Here is a 9,513-nt window from a genome sequence, read left to right as displayed (position 1 = left end):
CTTCACAGCTCTCTACATTATCATTTGAAAATCTATCAATGTGATCAACCACATAAACAAACTGAAAAAGAAAAACCACATGATCATCTTACTGGATGCTGAAAAAGCCTTTGACAAAATTCAACCCCATTTCATGATAAAGGTCTTGGAGAGACAGGAATAAACAAGTAAACCAACAGCCAACATCAAACAGAATGCAGAGAAACTTAAGGTGATTCCTCTAAAATCAGGAACAAGATGAGTCTGTTCTCTGTACATAGTTCTTCAATAATGTACTTGAAGTTCTTTCAAAAGGAGTCAAACAACAATAGGAGATCAACAGGATGCAAATTGAAAAGTAAGAAGTCAAACTATCACTATTTGCACATGATATGACAGTTTACATAAAGGACACAAAAAGCTCTACCAGGGAACTGCTACAGCTGACATAAACATTCAGCAAACTAGCAGGATACAAGAGAAAGTCAAAAAAAAAATCAGTAGCCCTACAATATACAGATGACAAAGGAGCGCAGAAAGAAATCAGAGAAATATTACCCATTACAATAGCCACAAAAAACATAAATTATCTTTAATGCTTACCAAACATGTGAAAGATTTATATAGCAAGAACATTGGGTCTTTAAAGATGTAAATTAAAGAAGATACCATAAAACAGAAAGATCTACCATGCTCATGGATAGGTAGGATAAATATAGTAAAGATAGAAATCTTGCCAAAAGAAATCTAAAAATTCATTGCAATCCCCATCAAAATCCCATCATAATTCTCCACTTACCTTGAAAGTATAATAACCTGTATTGAATGGAAAAACAAAAGACTGAGAATAGCCAAAACAAACAAGTACAATAAAAAAAAATTCATTATGCATCACCATCCTCAACTTCAAACTGTACTATAGAACTATAGTTCTGAAAACAGCTTTGTATTGACACATAGGTAAACAAAAAGAATTAAATAAAAAACCCTGATAATAACCCACCCACCTATGATCATCTGAGTTTTGACAAAACAAAACAGCTAAAACTATACAATGGGAGGAGGAACTCATCTTTAACAAATGTTGGTGGCATAACTGGCTGTTGGTGTGTATATAAGACTGCAGAAAGACTGAGAAGATTATGTAAGGCAAAGGACACAGTTGATGAGACCACACAGAAGCCCACAGACTGGGAAATGGTCTTCTATTACCCTATATCTGACAGAGGGACGATCTCAAACATATACAGAGAAAACACGAAGTTAGTCACCAAAACACCAAATCGCCTTATTAAAAAAAAAAAAAAAAAAAAAATGGGGTATAGAACTGAATAAAGAATTCTCAATAGAGGAAATAGAAAAGGCTGAAAGACACTTAAGACAGTGCTCATCATCCTTAGCTATCAGGGAAATGCAAATAAAAACAACTCTTAGATAATGTCTTATTCCTGGTAGGATTGCTAAAATAATTAACACCAATGACAACTTATGAAATCCTCAAATGCTGTTGGGAGTTCAAATTTGTACTGCCATTTTGGAGATAATTATGGTGGTTGCTCAGCAAAATCAAAATCAGTCAATTACTGGATCTGGCAATCCCACTCTTTGGCATATATCTAAATGAACAACATCCATACAACAAAAAGATCTGTTCAACTATGTTTGTAGCAAGAACCTGAAAACAACCTAGATGCCCCTCAAGCAATCTACAGATTCAATGCAATCACCATTAAAATCCCACTCAATTATTCACTGACCTTGAAAGGATAATAATCAACTTTATATGGAAAAACAAAAGACCCAGGATAGCCAAAACAACCCTTTACAATAAAAGAACTTCAGGAGGCATCATCATTCCTGACTTTAAGCTCTTCTACAGAGCAATAGTTCTGAAAACAGCCTGGTATTGGCAAAAAAAATAGACAGGTAGACCAATGGAATAAAGACAGAAGAGAGAGAGAGAGAGGCAGTGAGACAGAGAGACAAAGGGAACATAAAAGAGGCAGCCATTATTGGTTTGAAGAGAAAACTGAACCAAAATAAAGTTTTAGAGACCTACAAGACTGATTCCAACTAATAATTAGAGCAACCTTGAAAAGGCTACCATAAATGTCCTTCCCTAATAGTGCGATCAACAACTGACTTATCCACCATCATGGAGTCCTGATCTAGTCCCTGTTTGAAACAGAATAAAACACCCATAACTAAACAGTGAGTCATACTAGAATCCAGATGTAGAGAGTGACAACAAGAGCAGATTGCACAAACACCTAGAGACAGCTGACCTGAACTAGGAGGAGCTAATTGCCCCCCCCCCAGATTTATAGCTGGGAATACAGCATGGGACTGACTCAGAACCCACTAAATATGGATCTCAGCTAGAAGGACTGAGTAGTCTAAGGGACCTGATAGAGTGGGCCCGGGATGTATTCATGGTGCACAAAATGACCTTGCAGACATATCCCACATGGAGCGATATGGCTTTAACCTAGTGAGAGAAGTCCTAGTCCCTACTTCAAATTACTTGACAGATCTACATGACCCCACCTGGATAGCATAGCCCTACCTGTGGAATGTGCATTGTGGGATGGGAGGGGAGGGAGGTCAGGGTACAAGTGAGGGGGGGAGTGTCAGCGGGAGGGAGGGAGTGGGAACTGGGATCAACATGTTAAATATATATATGTATATATATATATATATATATATATCCTCAAAATACGTTAGGCTCTAAGGCACTGTTACCTGACATTTCCCTCAATTGTTGCCCTTGAGATGTTACATTTCTATTGACTAAAATTATTGCCTGCCATTGTCATATATTCCCCCCACAAAAAACTGCAACCAACTTAAAGGGAACTGATATTTGATCAAGATTGCTCTAAAAAAGGGGAAGCAGCTTACTTTGAGAATACAATATTTATCGTCCTTATTTGTTACATTCTATAAATGGTTGAGTATCTGTAGAAAAAATTTTCTGTCAAAATAACAAAAAAAAAGTTTAGTGCAATTATCAATTACATTAATGAGGCAAGCCTAAACTACAGGAGAATTTTCTACACAGAAATAAATAATCATCATCACATGAGGGAAAGGAAATGAAACACGTAAAACCTAGAAATATTGGACAGCATAAACAATCACAGATAAAAGCAATAATGCACTTAAATCAGATATTAAAAATATACCGATAATTGATAGTTTTGAAAATCAAAATAACATATTTTTAATATGTTGAAAACTTGCCTATACTGACTTCAAAAAAAGTCACACTTCCCTAGAGAGAACAACATTTGCAGCACAAGTTCTGATAGATATTAATAATAAAATTTAGAGTCAGCTCTCAGAGGGTGAAAGCTGATGGATCTCAGAAGCAGAGGCATGTGAGCCTCTAGAGTTCTTACCTCTACCAGTGTTCAGACCAAAGGAGCGATCCTGTTGTCACAAGGCCTTCTCGATTGACTGCTGTCTTTATGAACGCTCAGAATGACTGCTCAGACTGAACACCCTCACTGCAAGCCCTCCTGTCTCCTCCCACATTATATTCCCCTCTGTCCAGCCATATCCCTCCTATCTCACCATGGACAGTGCTGGGATTAAAGGCATGCCATCTCAATGCTGGGATAACATTTCTGTTAGCAGTTTCTCTTTTAGGTGGAGTCTTTCTCTCTCCCTCCCTCTCTCCCTTTACTAATGGCTTTCCCTCTTCCTCTCCCTATGTTTCTCTGTAGATATCTCCCTAACTCTCTCCCTTTTTCTCCAATAGCGCTTTCTCTAGTAGGCCAGAGTGGCATTGAGCTAATAGATACATATATCTTTCTCCTCAGAGGTGGGATTAAATCTGTGTCCCACTGCTGCCTGTTTATGGATGACCTTGCATACTTCATTTCCTACCTGTATGGCTAACTAATGTCTTAGGTGTGTGACTAACTTGTGACTGAGTGTATGTAGCAACTAGTGGCTTTGTGTGGGTGGGCTAACTAACAGCTTATTTGTGTGGCTAACTAGTGACTTGGCGCTTAACCAGGTGTGTAGCTATCTAATGACACATCTCTGTGTGGCGCCTACACTGCTGTCAAAGCCCGAGAAGCTGGGGATTGTGTAGATGTTGAGAACACAGGACTCTTGCTTTATATTAAGAAGGTTCTTCATTATTTTCCTTTTGGTCTGGGGGCTAGCTTATATACCACAGCACTAGATGGAGGAGGGGGAACCAGAGCCTGTGGTTAGTCATCTCAAGTTCCAAGAACAGGTTAATGTGCATTCAGGGTTGCAGAAGCCAAAGGAACAATAGCATTTTGCATTACAAAACATGTCTCCTGTTTTCCAGCTGTTACAGATGCCTGCCCTGAGGGCAGAAGGAGGGGGAGTAAATTCTTAGTCTAGGTCTTAATTCTTACAATTCCCCCTTTTTTATTTTCTATGAGAGACCCCTAGTTTAGGTCTCGCAGAGTGTGGCACCCCTTAACGGTCTTCAGGGGCCCCAGCAACCTCATGTTTTAGGCTGGGGGGGCTTCACTGCAAGTTGCCCATCATGGGGGTACCTCATTTCTGCAGCATCTGTTAACAGACCTCATGATTATTGGGAGAGCCATGGGCCAGACTGTGTTTCTTTTGTGAAAAGAACTGTCAGACCATGCATAGCACAAGAATCCCTACCCCAACCACTACTGGCTCCAACTTGCTGAGAGACAATGTGCCATTCAAAATCTGTGACCAACCTCCAATCTGGGCCATGGCATTCCACTGCCATCTGCTGAAATAGGAGTAATTCAGGTCTTATTGACCTCTACTCTCTGGTCAGCCAAAACACTGTTAAAATTTACAAAAGACAAGGCCCTGCCAGCATTGAGGCTGTTGACCCCTACAGAGACATTTGCATTCCAATCAATGTGATACAAGAGGAATGACAGAATGAAAGCAGGAGGCCTGCTATACCAACCCAAAACCCCTAATTGTTCCTGAAGTGAGGCAGTTTGCTGATTTAAGTCAGAGTCAAAACTGAATACGAGAGTCCAAATCCAATAAGAGCATTCAAGCAGGGCATTCTCTGCAGTTAGGGCTTCACTGATTCTGCCCGCCAGCTGGTTAACAGTCTCTACCTTGGCAGCGAACTGAGCGACAGCAATCCCTGCAATGACAGCGACAGTCACCTACACAGCAATGACAGGAATGATGGCAGCAGTGAAATCAAAGTCCCTTCTTGGCTGTAGAGGATAATTTCTTCTCCCCCCAAGTTGGTCTTCCGTTATCATTGGGGCGAGGTCAGGAACTGGAACTACCAGGGCACTGGTGTCTCACGGGGACCATAAATTGCTCAGGAAGAAGGTTGTAGAAGAACTATTGAAAGATTTTTCCATCCCCAAGGATCCTTTAAAGGTGGAGCACAGTGTCTCCAAGGCAAGTGCCTATGCAAGTCATAACTTCCTGGGGAGCTTCCAGCATAGGGGCCCTGATATAGGGGCCATATAGCAGCATCTTCCTGTTCCCGCTGGAAGTTTATGTTATAGGACCTCCCTGAGTCCCCAGCAATTGCTCATGCTGACATTGGGGTGAAAATCATCTAGCGAGGCATTACTCAAAGCTATGCATGAAAACAAGAATCACCCATTGGGCAATTGAGAAAAATTAAGCACTCTCTGGAAGCCAAGGCTCCCCTGAGTCAGGAAGGTCAAATTACTCAGTAATGAAGTTTCTATTGGCACATTGGCAACCAGTAGTTGCAGGGAATGTTCTCTCCTGACTAACTGGCATCAGGATGTGGGGTTCCTCACCAAGGCCCAAACCACTTGATCCTACATGGGCCAGGGATTCCAGTACAGCAGGATTAGGATCCTGATTAGGATCCACAGGACAAACATGTTGTTCTGGTATCCAAATAGGTTTCTCTGTTTCTCGGGGGAAAAACACAAACAGCCCCTCAGACCCTAGCTAATAGTGGGGGTGGGCGGTTGCCATAGTCCTGTAATTATGTCTTTCCATCTGACCCATCCCAATGTTTGGGAGGGTTTGTTCCAATGTTTCTCCATGGCAGGCAAGTTATTTTTATCTACAGTCAAAAAATTTAAATTAAAAAGTATAGTGGATAATTGAGAATTGAGGAAGAGCCTATATTCCCCCTTTTTATTTTATTAAAATATTGTTTAAGTGTGGCATGAGTGTGTTTCACAATGGCTTGTCCCATAGAGTTATGTGGGATGCCAAATGCATGATTGATATGATGTTCCTTGCAAAAGGCCAAGAAGTGATGACTAGCATATGTGGGGCCATTGTCTGTTTTTAAGATATCAGGAACACCATATAGGCAAAGGCCTGTAAACAATGAGACATGACATCTTTAATCTTTTCTCCCCAGGTTAGAGATGCAAAAAACCACCTTAAAATATGTATCCACAGAAACTTGCATATATTTTAATTTTCTAGCTTAAGGCAGGTGAGTGACATCCATTTGCCAAATATTGTATGTATTCTCATGCAGCAGGCATTAAGGAGTGAGGAGAAGTGGGATCAGAATCTCCTTGTAAAATATCAGATAAGGGTCTAAGCTGTCCAGTGGTTAGGGCCAAACTAGATTAAACCCAATTTGTATCTACCAATAATTTTTGAAAATCATTAATTTTGGTCAGATTATCCAGGCTTAAAGTAATCTTTTGAGGACTGATACCAGAATATAACAATAGGTGACCAAGGTATTGATAGGGAAATTCTTGTTGCACAATTTCTGGGGCTATTCTTAAGCCAGCTAGTTGAAGATTATGTTGTATTTCTCCAAAAGCCTCTTTCATATCCTTAGAATCCAGGCTGGCTAAAAAAATATCATCCATATAATGTAAAATATACAGGGATTGAAATTTCTCTGTAATGGAGGCAATGGCCAATGGTACATAAATTTGACAAATTGTGGGTCATTGGCCATTCCTTAAAGCAACACCACCCATTGATATCTCTTATAAGGCTTTTTATAATTAATAGAAGGTATGCCAGATGCAAATCGCTCACTACCCTCAGGATGCAAGGCAATGCTAAAAATGTAATCTATTAGCTCTATAAATAACAAATGATAACCTTGAGGATACCTACAGGGGATGGTAAGCCAGGTATGTGGCTCCCATAATTTGCATGCAATCATTAACAGCTCAGAAATCTTGTAGGAGTCTCCATTTTCCAGATTTTTTCTTTATAACAAAGATTGGAGTATTCAATGGGGATGTAGAAGGAACAATATGTCCTGCCTCTAATTGTTCCTTTAGAAGTTGATGTGCAGCCTGTAATTTCTCAATAGATAGTGGCCATTGCTCCACCCATACTGGGTCATCAGTTTTTCAGATAATAGAAATGGGACCAAGCTGCATAGCAATAGCCCCTAGGGAAAATTTCCCAGTTCAGAGTGATCTCACTCGCTTTTGATAATTTAATTTTTAGATACAACACACTGAGGGTCACCTTGGGCGAATTTACCCAGTCCTCTTCCTTGTATATAACCTTGGTCAGCCAGCATATTTTTCACAGGCTCAGTAGTAAGAACTGCTCACATGGCCAAAGCACATCTCTTCCCCAAAGATTAACAGAGTTATGAGTTATTACAAAAGTTGGAAAAAGACCTGTATGTCTATCAGCTGACCATTTAGGAAACTGAGTACTACATTCTGGAGCCACAGCAATTCCTTTTGAAATATCCTGGTTGTCCACACACAAAGCAATTCTTTTGTCTGGCTCCTCCATCCTTCCCACCTATTTGCATGACTGAAGCTATAACCTGGCCCATAAATGTGATGAAGATCTATGTCCCAATATATGCATACATACTCATTAAGACTTTTGGCCTTATGGGGACTTAAAGCCTCTTTACAAAACTTGTTTGCATTTTCAAATGTGAATTGTTGAACAATGGGCACGGCATTTCCAACATCACCAAATATGTGGCCTGGCAGCTGTAGGAGGCGGTCTGAAAAATCTGAATAGGGCTCAGACAGTCCCTGCCATACCTTAGATAGTTGATCTCCTACAGCCTTATTAGGCAGGGCTTTGCAAGGTCTAGTAGCAGCAACAGCATTTTGTGCATGGACTGTTGGGTCAAAAAAAATTTGAGCTGCAAGTGTAGAATATTGCCTAGTGCGTGTGAGCATATCTAAATTCCTAGCAGGAAATCCAGTAGCAGCATTACTTTGTGTGGTTTCCTTGCAAAATTCTTGAAATTTGCCTCTCCAGAGCAAATAGTCACCCCCACTCAGCACAAGTCTATAGAACTGCATCCAATCACTAAGGGTGCAATTTAATGCTGCAAAAGAATCAAAAATTGTCTGAGTAAAAGGATAATGGGGCCCATAAACAGTGAAAGCCTCTTTAAGCTGTTTTATATCCTTAAAATTTAATGGGCTGTGCTCCCTTACCATGGTATCCTCCAGATTCAGTGTCTCAATCACTGGAAACACTTGTCTTTCCTATTCTAACGCTTCTACCTTGGTTATTAAATTTTTGGCCTCATCCTTTAACACTCGAGGTACAGAGGACCTACAAAAAGAATCAGAATCACAAAAGGGGTTGTGTCTTGGCAGTTGGCATATACGCTCACCAGCTTCAGTTTCTGATTCCAAAGTATCCTGTTCATCAGTTATAGCATGACTATCATCTCTTAGTTGGGATCCCTCTTTTCCCCTGATAGATTGTTCAGATTCTAAATCTTGTAATTCCTCAAAAGTCCTATTCCTCTCTGCCATTTTTTCTTTGAAATTGTTGCAATGAATTCTTTACCTGTCTTGTTCTAGTCCTATTGCCCTGTCTTTCAATAGGGCCACGAATAGTCCACTGAGCATTTCCTTACAGTTACTGGCACTCATCCTTCAATATACCCTCATTCACTTACTTTTGCGGGCCAGCCTTCAAGGGTGATCTCATCTCATAGATGATCCTTTCTTTCCCAATCTTGGTGGGACCTACACATGTAGCACCTGTGCCAGGATGTGTTCCACAAATCGGGCAAAGGCCTAGAGATTGAAATAAAGACAAGACAGAGCGTCACTCATTCAATGGCAATGATGGAACACCAAATGCAGTTTACTAAGGGGAAAGAATGGTCTTAAATACTGACTTACAGCACAGTGGAAAATTACAGGAATTTTAGGCTTAGCTCCTCCCTACGAGCTGTGTGTTGTCATGAGGTGTGCTGTCATGAGGTGTGCTATCAATACAGGAGGAGTACCAAAACAGCCTTGGGGCAAGGAATTCTATCCAACAGCTTCAGGCTTGCTCAAGTTCTCTCAGGGGTCAAACAGGAAGTGTGATAAACACATTGTAAATGTCTGCTTCTTTGAAAATATAGTCATATAATTCTGGTGCTTCCCACATTATTTCATTGCATGGACATTATAATGTATTCATCAAGTTTCCTTAGAAGGAAACTGAATTGGAAGTTCACATAGATATTTCCTTGGCCCTTTAAAAAGCCTATAGCACTGAGGAAAGAAAATCAAAATGAATAGACATAACGGGAGACACACACTAGCAGATCAACTATACTCATAAAAAAATAATCAAAGA

This window comes from Phodopus roborovskii, unplaced genomic scaffold, assembly GCF_943737965.1.
Source record: "Phodopus roborovskii unplaced genomic scaffold, PHOROB, whole genome shotgun sequence".
NCBI classification, from domain to species: domain Eukaryota; kingdom Metazoa; phylum Chordata; class Mammalia; order Rodentia; family Cricetidae; genus Phodopus; species Phodopus roborovskii.
The sequence above is the reverse complement of the archived record's forward strand: the minus strand, read 5'-3'. Positions refer to the sequence as shown.